At 40.0% G+C, this 13027-nt stretch overlaps 1 long non-coding RNA gene across 1 annotated transcript; it reads right to left on the bottom strand.

The window, feature by feature from the left end:
• Window positions 1-276: 276 nt before the first annotated feature.
• Window positions 277-2818, bottom strand: LOC129730279 (uncharacterized). The gene is made up of 3 exons (XR_008728832.1): window positions 2311-2818; window positions 1605-2248; window positions 277-1538 (listed from the first exon to the last, which is right to left on the bottom strand). It is a non-coding gene; the product is annotated as an uncharacterized LOC129730279 (long non-coding RNA).
• Window positions 2819-13027: the final 10209 nt, after the last annotated feature.

The following is a 13027-nucleotide window of genomic DNA, read 5'->3' as shown; positions in this document are numbered from 1 at the left end:
CACTTCCCACTACAATAGGGAGAAGTCATCGAAATTGTATTTGTCGAGTGACTTGAATGTGACAAAAATGTACGAAATGTACAAATCCAAATGTACTACCGATGGTATGCATCCTGTTCACTATAACAGTTTCCGTCTTATATTTAAAACATTTAATATGAGCTTCCGCAAACCGAAAGCAGATACTTGCTGCGAATGCGATAAGATTAACATACTTATTAAGCAGCATGCTGGTACAGATGAGCTAGAAACTGATAGAGCCGCCCAACGTGCACATCAAGAACAGGTACAACGTGTGTATGCAGCGAAGAAAAAGGCTGTTCAGGATGCTAAGAAAGATCAAACTATCTATACCGCTTCATTCGATCTACAAAAATGTCTGCCAACGCCTCATCTCCTGTGTGGTCAGGCATTTTACAGCCGGCAGTTATATACTCTAAATATGACTGTTTTTGAGACGTATCAGGGCCGAAACTCTGCACGGTGTTACTTGTGGAATGAGTCAATCGCTCGCAGAGGGTCACAGGAAATTGGCTCGTGCCTTTTACAGAACCTGCGGTTCCTACTAACCGATGAATCATTCTCAAAAGTTCGAGTTATCAATTTATATTCTGACAGGTAATTGTAAATTTATTCATAATATCTGGAACATCAATTAACTTTCGAGCCTACTACCACAGAGAACAGACGTTCATCTTATTTTCAAAGGATGTGTGAAAACTTGCAACGTAAATGGTAATGCTCCCGCTATGTGGCGCTCGTGTCAATGACAAACCAAGCACTGATAGCGATAAAATATCGAAACGGCAGTATTCATGCAGTGCAACTTTTTCACAGGTTTTTAATTTTTTTTAATGAACATGAATATCTGTTCTCTGTGATACTTCTCTTTAAGCTCCACTTCCCACCTGTTTCCACATACCGATCTGCTCTAGTATCTCCTATCTCTATAATTAAAACATTGTACTCCTGGACAGATGCGCCGGCCAAAATCATAATTTTACGATCTGCATGTTGATAGCATACTTTGTAGAGGAATGCATGCGAGCTAATCGTGAGATGACGATTCGGCATAATTTCATGGTTAGTGGCCATAGCCACATGGAAGTGGATTCGGTACACGCCGCAATCGAACGAGCCAAGAAACTAAGTACCATGGATATTGAGACCTCAAGAGATTGGGCTGTCTTTATATCGCAGATCAGGAGAAAAATCGCGTTTGATGTTAAGGAATTGGAACAATGCGATTTTTTCGCCTTGAAATTACTTGAAGAACGTACAAGCGACCAAAGTATAATTCATCTGGACAGCCAATCGAATTCCAAAAAATCATGCAATTCGAGTACCGCACCTCTTATCCCGGCGTTATTTTCTACAAAATGGATCATGATCAGTAGCAGTATTACACAAGTGAGCAGTATTATGGAACAATGCTTAAACATCTTGTGGTTCCAAAACAAGGCAGGAAAAGAAAACATAACGGGCAAGAGCACTTCGATGCTGATTTGGATGCAGAGGAAGACTGGCCTGTGGAGTATCTGGAAATGGAAACAGTTATTGATGAATGTCCAACATAGTTAGGTATCATTCCATAATTTTCTTACATTTTATTTCTTGTTACATGTTAGTTACATGTTGGCCTCCCCAGCTGGTCTCGAGGTACGATGCTGGTCTAACAAGCCAGTCGTCGTAGGTTCGAGTCTTGTATCGGGAGAGACTGTTAGTGTCAGTAGGATCGTAGCGCTAGCCCTGCAATTGTCCTGTACACTTGACGGTTGGCTGCGAAGTCTGTGTATAGTAAACAGAAGGTCAAGTTCCGAATCGGAATATAGCACCAAGGCTTTGCTTTGTTATAGAAAATTCTCAGAGAAATGTAAACAAAACACAGAGCAATAAATGTTTATTCAATGATTAAACACTCTTGTCCTTACAAAAACAAATTTTGAATAAAAAACTTTCTTTATCATATGCTACAGTTTTAGTTCCAAACACCTTGATCATAACTTTTTCTATTTGAACCAGTTTGAACTGTACTCGTTACACTTTTCACTGTACTGCACGTAAAGCAGAGCGTCTTCTCTTTCACCCGTATTTATATTATGAGTGAAACATGAACCATTTAATCCATTTCCAACTCTCAGCACAAATACAACCTTTTGTTCCGTCTCCACAGTCTTTTCCAAATTCTGGTCCTTGAAATCCTAGGATTTGTAGAGAATGGCACTAACGGGTTTCACATTTCAAGATGCTGGAATTTATAGGATAGAGTCAGATTCCTACACAGTTCATATTATTGAATAAAAAACCTACCATTTCAATTATCACTCATCGTAGAAGCCAACTATAGTACCAATTATTATACATTCGCATGGGAGTTTTACTTCATCACTTGATCGATACAATTTTCACTGAAAATTGCTTGGTATAAAACTGTTTCGGGTTTTTCAAAGCAAACTTCAGTTTAGTTTAGTCGGATTCAAAAAACCTAACTTAAATGACAATCTAGCAAAGGGTACACCTGAAATGAGCTAACTCAGAATCAAAACAAACATTGGATCTAACAAAAGGGTCTAAGTCTATTTTACAAGTTTAAAGGGACTATTCATAATTCAGTTCGTAAACATCTAATTTTTTCAGTAATATTGATGGGTTTTCAACGAAAATATTTAAATATACTAAAGTTCACATGTTCGTAATTATTTCTGCGTTAAAAAAATAGAAAATCGCTTTCAATTGTTAAACAGCATTTAAAAAAGGAAACTAAAACTTCGAGGTTGATTTTCTCAAAATTATTAAATCCGAGATAGATCCTTGTGACATGTTGCTCTAGAACAGTGCGCTGAACCAGAGATGCCAGATGTTTTTGAAAAATGTCCGCAACTGCTCGAAAAACCGGAAAAATGTGCTCGAAATCTGAAAAAAATCTCGAAAAAAATACGTTCGCGCAGGCAAAAGTCTGTAAAAATCTGCACACATTTTAAGAAAATCTGCGCAAATATAAGCAGACTTTGACAAAAATCTGTAGAAACCGTGGAAAAACTGCAAATATCTGCAAATCAATAAAAATCTGCACACGGACTCCAAAAATCTGCGTTTTGCAGACAAATCTGCACATTTGGTATCCCTGCGCTGAACAAAATCTACCATTCAGAGATAGGGATACCATCCGTCCTGATTTAGCAGGACATGTCCTGATTTTGAGATCCGTTTGGAGCATCCTGATTAATTTTTCATATTTTAGCATTTGTCCTGATTTTTCTGAATGATACCGGATGTTCAGAAATGTTGAAGATTGTTCAGTACTTTTACGTTGACTCCGGACTCATTTCAAACGATTTTTTTTCTTTAGTTGAATTTTGTCGAGAGTAATTGTCTAGTTCTTGCAACCCTTAACTATCTGACTTTTGAGTCCTAAAGCTATCAAGCTTTTTTCGCACCATGATGGCGGTCGCTATAATGCGTGTTCGTAATATGCGAACCTCTCTGCTTACGTCAGTTTTGGGATTTCTGAGGAATTGGCAACACAAATGTTGCCAGATTTACTTCTCTTTTGATAAATTGACATGAGCAAAGTTGTCAAAAGGGTGGATGATTTAATACGAATTTTGCATTCTAGCGTCCGCCATCATGGCGCGTAAAAAGCTGGATACCAGTTTTTAAATATCATTTGAAAAAGCCACGGTTCCTGAGCAAAACGTGATTTTTAAAAAATTTTCATCGTTTTCCTTCGATTTTTGAATGAAGAACGAAAAACTGCTCGAAAGGTCTTAAATGACATTTCGCACACGTTCAATATAATATAAATCTGGCATCTCTGGTTCAGCGCACTGTTGAATTTTATTATTAGTCGGTACGGTTGGCCGTGCTGCGAAAACTATCGATATTTTTTGTTTCACTGTTTCTGCTTACCAAGTGAATGAACAGCGTTTGGTTCAACAATTTTTCGAAACTTTTTCATACACTAGACTGTGTAATGTCTATAAAAATGAACATTCGAAATATTATTCATGTTTTTGAAACTACGTATGATGAAGATGATGAACAATAGCAGATACATTTCATGAAAAGCAAGAGGAACCAATTGAAGATTCAATGAGCAAGCATTATCGAATGAAATAAATAAAATTTAAATCCAGAACTTTTTTTTTAATCAATTAGCATTTATTCGACACGGCACAATACATATTTATGTTTTTCGGAGCCAATTGTTTCTAGTGCCTTACTTTATAAAGTATCATATAAACTAAGAGCAAATTTTTTATCCTCGCTGTCGACTACGAGCTAAAATTAAATCTAATTAAATCTAACATGTTGTTTCTGATCAGTGGTTCTATGTTTTTGTTCGTTGGAGTTCAAGTAGCCATATGGTGTGTGTCACTGAGCCACGATATCACGGAAGGCCTCGAGTTCTTGGTTCTGACGAATTCGTGTGGGGTTCAGATGATAATTCCACAATCGAGGTCCAACATGTTCTTGTCTTTTTGTTGCATGTAGACGGAAGGGTATTGGACTAGACTGGGGCATGGATGGATTTCAGGAAAACGTATATGAGGGACATGTAGGGTACATCACGGCTCGCCAAGACATCACGAACAGGAACAGCCGACTGCCTACCTTTGGCCTTAAGGGAAGCAATTATTTTAGACCTTGCGTCACGGTGTACAGGGCATGACCAAACAACGTGCTCTTTGTCGTGAAAACCTTCACCACAGGCACGATACCGCTTTCGCTGAGCCCAATACGACGGAGATGCGCGTCAAATTTATCCAGCTTTTTACGCGCCATAGTGGCGAACGCTATAATGCAAAGAATTACCCGCCCTTTTGACAACTCTGCTTACGTCAGTTTGAAGTCTTCATATATTTTATCAAAAGAAAAATATATCTGGCCACATTTGTGTTGCCAATTTTTCAGAGATCGCAAATCTGACGTAAGCAGAGAGGTTCGCATATTACGAACACGCATTATAACGACCGCCATAATGGTGCGTAAAAAGCTGGATAGTGATTGAGCATAAGCCGAGACATCATACAAATGAAATCTCGACCTACATCCAACCCCTTGAACCACGGGTTCGTCGATACCTTGGGTATAATGGAATGTAACCACCTTCGCAGTTCCACTTTGGTCCAAGAAATTTGCCAACTGATGATCGTATTCTGACGTACAAATGCGAAAAATTCATTAAAAGCAATTGGTCTTTCATATATTTCACCGTTTTTTGAGCCCACCTTAGCCAAAGAGTCCGCTTTCTCATTGCCCGGTATCGAGCGGTGAGAAGGGACCTACACTAAGGTAAACTGAAACTATTTTTCGGATAAAGCACTCAGATGTTCCCGTATTTTCCCCAAGAAATACGGAGAGAGCTTAACATCCTTCATCGATCGGAGAGCCTCAATAGAACTGAGACTGTCCGTAAAGATGAAGTAATGGTCCGGGGGCATTTTTTCGATAATCCCTAGGGTGTATTGAATTGCAGCTAATTCTGCGACGTAAACAGAAGTATGATTATGGAACCATTCAAATATTACATAACGCGGAAGTCGGCAATTTTCAATACCCACCCACCCCCACGTAACGCAATTTCACATGTTTGCCACACGCAATGTAACGCTTCGCCGAATACCCACCCACCCCTGAGCGCGTTATGTATTATTTGAATGAGCCCTATCGAGCTTATGGTATACGGGTAAATTGTTATTGAAGATACCGAAGCCAGTGGACCCATCGAGAAGTGATCCATCAGTGTAGAACATGTTATCGCAGTTGATGTTTCGATATTTATTATGAAAAATTTTGGGGGTCTGCTGCACGCGTAAATGATCCGGGATTCCACAAGTTTCTTCTATCATGGAAGTGTCGAAAAACACAGTGGGATCAGAAGTATTAGATAAGCTGACACGATTTGGAATATACGAGGAAGGATTAATATTTTGGGACATGTAATTGAAATACAATGTCATGAAACGGGTGTGGGAATTTAATTCGATTAGCCTTTCAAAATTGTCAATCATAGGACAGTTCGAAACCTCACATTTGATAAGAATACGAGAAGATAGACTCCAAAAGCGGTTTTTTTTAACGGAAGAACCCCAGCCAGAACTTCCAAACTCATCGTATGGGTCGACTGCGTGCGACCTAAGGCGATACGCAAGCAACGATATTGTATTCGCTCCAGTTTGATCAAATGTGTGTTTGCTGCGGAGCGGAAGCAGAAACACCCGTACTCAATTACAGACAATATCATTGTTTGGTAAAGCCTTATGAGGTCTCCTGGGTGGGCTTCCCACCACGATCCGGTTATTGTACGAAGAAAATTCACTCTTTGTTGACATTTTTTCATCAGATACCTAATGTGACAACCCCAGGTGCCTTTACAGTCGAACCAGACACCAAGATACTTATGCATCAAAACCTGAGAGATCGTTTTACCCATTAATTGTGATTGGAGCTGAGCAGGTTCATGCTTCCTAGAAAAAACTACAATCTCAGTCTTCTCCGGAGAGAATTCGATACCTAGCTGTAAAGCTCAAGGGGGCAAACTGTCCAAGGTATCTTGCAATGGTCCTTGCAAATCGGCAGCTCTGGCTCCTGTAACAGAAACCACGCTGTTGTCTGCAAGTTGTCTTATCGTGTATGAATTTGCCAGACATTCGTCGATGTCATTTACATAAAAATTGTAAAGAAGGGGGCTCAAGCATGAGCCCTGGGGAAGACCCATGTAGCTGATGCGAAAAGTTGCCAAATCGCCATGCGTAAAATGCATGTGCTTTTCGGACAACAAATTGTGCAAAAAATTGTTTAAAATTGGAGAAAATCCTTGTCGGTGAAGTTTACCCGAAAGAATGTCAATAGAAACGGAATCAAAGGCCCCCTTAATGTCCAAGAACGCTGACGCCATTTGTTCTTTGCGAGCATACGCCAGCTGAATATCTGTTGAAAGCAACGCAAGACAATCATTCGTCCATTTGGCACGGCGGAAGCCAAACTGAGTATCTGATAGTAGAACATTTGATTCGACCCAGTGGTCTAAACGACGGAGTATCATATTTTCCATCAATTTCCGGATACAGGATAGCATTGCAATCGGCCTTTAAGGGTTGTGATCAGAAGCTGGTTTCCCTGGTTTTTGGACCTTCACTTGCCTCCAATCCTGCGGTACAATGTTTTGCTCCAGGAACTTATTGAACAAGTTCAATAAGCGCCTCTTGGCAGTGCCGGGTAGATTCTTCAACAAGTTGAATTTGATTCTATCTAACCCAGGCGCGTTATTGTTACAGGACAGGAGGGCAACTGAAAATTCTGCCATCGTAAAAGGTTATTATATCGCGTCATAGCCCGGAGACGCATCGCGAACAATGTTTTGCTCAGGAACAGAGTCCGGACATACTTTCCTGGCCAAATCAAATATCCACCGAATTGAAGACTCCACGCTTTCGTTGACCGTTATTTCGCATTCTTCGGGCTGTGTTCCAAAGAGTGCTAATCGATGTCTCCCTTGACGTCTTGTTTACGAACCGACGCCAATAATCGCGTTTCTTTGCTTTAGCCAAGCTTTTAAACTTGGTTTCGAGCTCCGAATACCGTATATATTCCTTGGCATCACCTGTATCCCGAAAAGCTAAATACGCGTCGGATCTTTTCGTGTAAACATCAGAGCACTCTTTGGCCCACCACTTGCAACGCGGCGTCGAGAATCAAGCTCGCGAGGAGGTTGTATTCTTTAAGTGGTGGATGATGTTGATGTTGAATTGACTCAACAGCTTCTGAAACCATTTCCTCGTATAACTTCCAATCGACATTCCGTGTGAGGTCATACGGAATATCAATTGACCGCATGCGGGTTGACCCGTTAGTAATCGAAATAAGAATAGGCAAATGGTCACTACCCTGGGGATCGAGGATTACCTTCCATGCGCAATCCAACCGTAGCGACGTCAAACATTAGGAGAGATCTAAGGCACTTGGACGTGCTGGATGTTTAGGGACACGTGTCATTTCACCGTTGTTTAAAATTGTCATGTCGAAGTCATCGCAAAGGTTATAGATCAAACAGGAGCGGTTATCATTTGAAGGGGAACCCCAAGCCACGCCGTAATAGTTGAAGTGTCCCAAAATCAAACGTGGCGAGGGGAGAAGTTCTATTATATCAAAGAGCATCCGTTGCCCAATCTATGCTCTGGGGGGAATATATATTGAGGCAATACAAAGCTCTTTACCTTTCATTGTCATTCGACAAGCGACAACTTCAATGCCTGGAATCGAGGGGAGGTTAATACGATAAGAAGAATAGCACTTCTTAATCCCTAGAAGTACTCCTCCATATGGGGTGTCTCGATCAAGGCGAATAATGTTAAAATCATGAAAGTTGTGATCAATGTTTGAAGTAAGCAAAGTTTCACAAAGGAAAAATGCATCGCATTTGTATTTATTAATCAAAACTTTGAAAGAATCAATTTTCGGAATAATACTTCTACAATTCCGCTGTACGACAGAGATCGAGTCCTTCATTGCGGAAGACGAATTAGCCATCGAAGGATACAATCGCTGCAAGGAGGGGCCATTGGGCAGTCAACTGCTTCAAAAATGATCTAACTGTTGGGAGGAATGCTGTAGGAAAAATTTTAATTGGATCGGGTTCATTGAAAGTTTTAAAGATCCAGTCCACAATGTTAGTAAAATTCACCAATCTAGCATTTGATTCATCAACTGGATGTGCAAGAGGAACAACTGGGGTTTTAGATGTTCCTGGGAGTACTGAGAACTTCTTCTAGGACTTTAAATTTCCAAGCCCACGAGGAGTTTGCTTCGGTTTTTCCGCAGCACTTTTAGTTTTGGTTGTACTTTCTTTCCACTTTGGGAAATCCTAGGACCTTCTCTGGGAAGTTTAGGTGAGGTGAGGAAAGATTTTTTCTCTTTCTAGACTCCCCAGGATTGGCATAAGGTGTTCCCGTAGGTGGATGGTCAGAGTCGGTTTCATCTGAAGACAAGAGATCAAAGGGATTCGCTGTTATGGTAGAAGTGGTCGTGGTCTCTTTGAGCATATCAGCGTAAGAGCGTTTTGAACGCTTATGCTGATTCTCCCCACAGTGGATGCATTTTTCAGCATTTCCACTGCAAGAATCCACAGCATGGTTTTCCCCACATTTACCGCACCGTGCCTTATTGCAGCATTAGGCGGCTGTGTGACCTAACTGCTTGCAATGAGTGCAGTTCATTACACGAGGTACATACAGCCGCACAGGCAGACGAACTCGGTGAATCGAAACGTGGGTAGGAAGCGCGGATCCGGCGAATGTGACATGATACGAGTTTGACGGGGTATACGTTTTCTTACCTCCTACGAGTGATACTGACCGCAGTTGTTTTACATCAAGTACTTTTACCTCAGGTAGGCTGCTGTCCTTGAAACAGCCCACAGCATCCTTCAAGAGGCACTCGACGGACAGACTCGAATCGGTCACACCGTCGACCTCCCCATCTCGCGCGGGAACGTACACGCGATACTCGCTCGTAAAGAGGTCCGAACAAGCTATATAATTGGCCTGTTTCAAGTCATTCACCACGACACGGATCTTGTTTGGCCTGACTTTCGAAATTTCGATCACTGCATTGAAATGTGACGTCAGTGATTTCGACTTTGGTCCTGCTTTCGGGCGGAAATACACTTTCAAAGAGCCTGTCTTTTGGTCCGGGTGAAGCCTAACACGTGGAGAAGGTGAAGAATTTGCGGAGGAAGAGGAGGCAGGAGGAACAGGGTCAGGAGGGCTCGGAGACGGAGGATCGGGGGATGGGGTATCCACATCCATTGCGCTTAAGTTAGCGCACTGGCACACTGGACAAGAAACACGTACCTCTTCTTCTTTGTTTTGAAGTTTTTGTTGTCTTCAATCACCGAATCCTACGGTGCTGGAGCGAGCAGTTTCGCAGCGACACAGCTATACAATAGGATGACCTTCAAAGCGGATTATCGGATTATCTGCAGCAGCACAGCACCAGGCAAGCAATGTCCCTTCTTTGTTGTTTTGTTCACACGCGGTGTTATAGCGAGAAGATCACAAAACGCGTCCGTTATTGCCGAACGTTCGGGACGGAATGTAAATCCAGAACTTGGAAAACCCTAGATATTGAAATATTCTTTATTAAATATTTTTGGAAACACTGGCAAGCGTCGTGCTGAAAAATCAAAATGTTTCCTGAGGGCAATTTTGAATGAAAAAAAGAATAACTAGAAGCCACTTGTCGCGTCCTGTCCTATACACAAAGAAAATATTACCATGTGAACACGTAAAAACAACGTAAATTTACGTAAACCTGAATGTTTTCACTGGTTTAGGAAAATAGTAAGCATAAAAATTGTTGAAAACAACGCAACAGCTTAATAAAATGCGAATACTTACTTTTAGGTAGAAAATTCTATGGAGTTTTTGATAGTGATATTGTTGATTCAAGGTATCCGATTTTACCTAAATGATGACTTCCTCGAAGGCAATGATGCTGATGATCACATTGAAGCTTCATTCAGTCTATATTCTGTTCGCAGCAGCCTCATAAGCAACGTATGAGAGAGGTTCTTCTCTCGTGTGCGAGAGTATGCCTGCTATGAGTGAGGGATAGAATGGTTTTATTTTCCGTTCTACTTACATTCTCTCATTCTTCGCCAAGTGCTTCTTTCGGTAAACCGAATAACTACAACTCACCCGTTCGTTCGCTACTACGTGAAGCGTGGTCGTTTCAAACGCTCGCCGGCAAGCCGAAGGCTTCACGAAGAGTGCTAATTCCCACTCCCTGCGAATGCTCCCTATGAAGCGATGAACTCGAGTGCGATGCGCTAGTGGCTGGCTGGAACAAAGCCGTGTAAATGAGAGGCTATATTGCTTGCGCAATATAGAGAATATATGAGCCGTTGCGGAACAAAGTGGTCTATAAACATTTTTTTTTCGAGAAAGAGTTTTTCGCATAAACCACATCTACCCAAAATACTGAACTTGGGACATGATGGAAATTTAAGAAAATCAAACTTTAAAGCTTATTTGAGCCACAGATAACAGATATCCAAGCAAATTTTGCTTCATGTGTAAAAAAACCCAACGGTTTTTAGTATGTCGCAATACGCAGTATGGTGGCGCTAAGAACACTTAGTGGTCAATGATTCGAAAAAATCGATAGTTTTCCAGCTTTTATCGATATTATCGCAATGAGAATGGTTGCAGTTTTAAAGCCTGTATTACACTCTTTGACCAAGCGTCAAATATTTGGCACTTTTTGACAGATAAAAATTTGGTCAAATATAATTGTTTGTCACTCGCCAATTTTAACATGGGACAAACACGGGCAAACAACAACCATGATGTCAAATAAATTTGACCATTATGTCAGAAGGTCAAATATTTGACCATTAGACAAAGAGTGTACTACAGGCCTTAAATGTAGAAATTTTGAGCAGTCGTAATGTGTATACATTATCGACTGTTTTATTCAATCCCTTTGTATATTTGCGATAAATTTGTTTGTTTTAGTGTTGGTTTGAAAAAATAAATACATAAACCTCTCAAAATCTATGTTATATCGTTGCATATACAGCGACTGTATAATCTGTAAGAATTTTCATGTGTCTCGCAGCTTCGACCGTAAACCAGCGCTGCCATCACTAAAGTGGTTAAAGTCTCAAGTTGCAGGAAGATGTCGTTAGCATTCCAAACGAGTAAGAATTTGAAATCTTACACACGATTTCTGGAGTTTTTTGTTTTAGCTTGGATGTCTGTTATCTGTGTTTGAACCATGTCAAAGTTTCGTTCCGCAACAGAGTGGTCTACGTACATTGATCGATATGCCATCACGTACATGGGTGGATTAAGGCGATGGCGAAGCAGGCGGTCGCCTGCTCGTCAATTATTGAAGGCGCCATATGTGGGAGCGAAAAGATTAAAAACCAAAATTCAAACCACAATAATAGTTTGAATGTTCGGCAAATTAAGTTGATTATTTTTTCAGAATTGCTTATCGAGTCAATAAAAAACGCTCAATCTCAAAGCTCGTTCCAGTCTGTTTTATATCCGGTGCGATTGGCTCCATTCCGGTCCGCCCAAAGTCTGACAACGAAAATTGTAATTTTTTTCGAGCTAGCGTTATTTTAATGAAAATAAATCAACAAGTCTATTATGCATGTTAGAACAGTTTGATTGAATTAAAACAATGTCAAAAAAAATTCATTCCGAATAAGCGAATCACAGAATAAAGAAGCAAACAAATAAGTTGAACATAATTATTTTCACTCAAATCCAACATGTCCCAAAAATGTCAGAAGTGACGCAAACAGTAACATCAGTGCACTTTGCAGAAACGAAAACTTGCAAAAATCGTTGTAAATTTGCCAAACATTTTTCTTTCTAGAATAAACACCATGTCAAAAATTAATTGAATCTGCTATTCTTTACTCTCACGTAGTTGACTAGTTGACGAGGAGTCATGATTTTTAAAATTGATGATCTCCCGATCATTAGAGCTTCACGAAACTTAGCCTTGATCAATTGAACTGAAAACTCTTTCGTCAAGTTTCTTTGTGTCAACTGAATTTGTTCTTAATTCAACTATTTTATATTTTTTCATTATTTTTCAATGGCTGAACTGATTTAGCGAGTAGCGAGTGTTTGAAAATATTTAATATAAGTTTTACACAATAGCACATGGGGAAACGCCAATTGCCATGCCATGCTAAGTTCTAGTGATGTTCAAAATTGATTACAGCTAATATCATGTTGGTATGAGCTTGTCGGCGTTCTAGAAAATTACCAAAATTTTAGACTGTTGTAATTTGTCATTATGATATTTCTGTCTTGCTTGCTTATTGAAGCTTGGTTTTTCAAACAAACATTACATATTCTATCTTCCAAACCACAATATAATTGAAAAAAATAAAAAGACTTAAATAAAAACATAATTTACGCTTTTGTAAATTATTAGGATATATTTAATAAAGTTTAATTGATTAGCTTTCTAAACTATAGCGAAGCTTTAAAATGTGCAA

This window comes from Wyeomyia smithii, chromosome 3 (assembly GCF_029784165.1).
Source record: "Wyeomyia smithii strain HCP4-BCI-WySm-NY-G18 chromosome 3, ASM2978416v1, whole genome shotgun sequence".
Taxonomy (NCBI): Eukaryota; Metazoa; Arthropoda; class Insecta; order Diptera; family Culicidae; genus Wyeomyia; species Wyeomyia smithii.
This window is presented reverse-complemented; position numbering and strand designations above follow the sequence as displayed.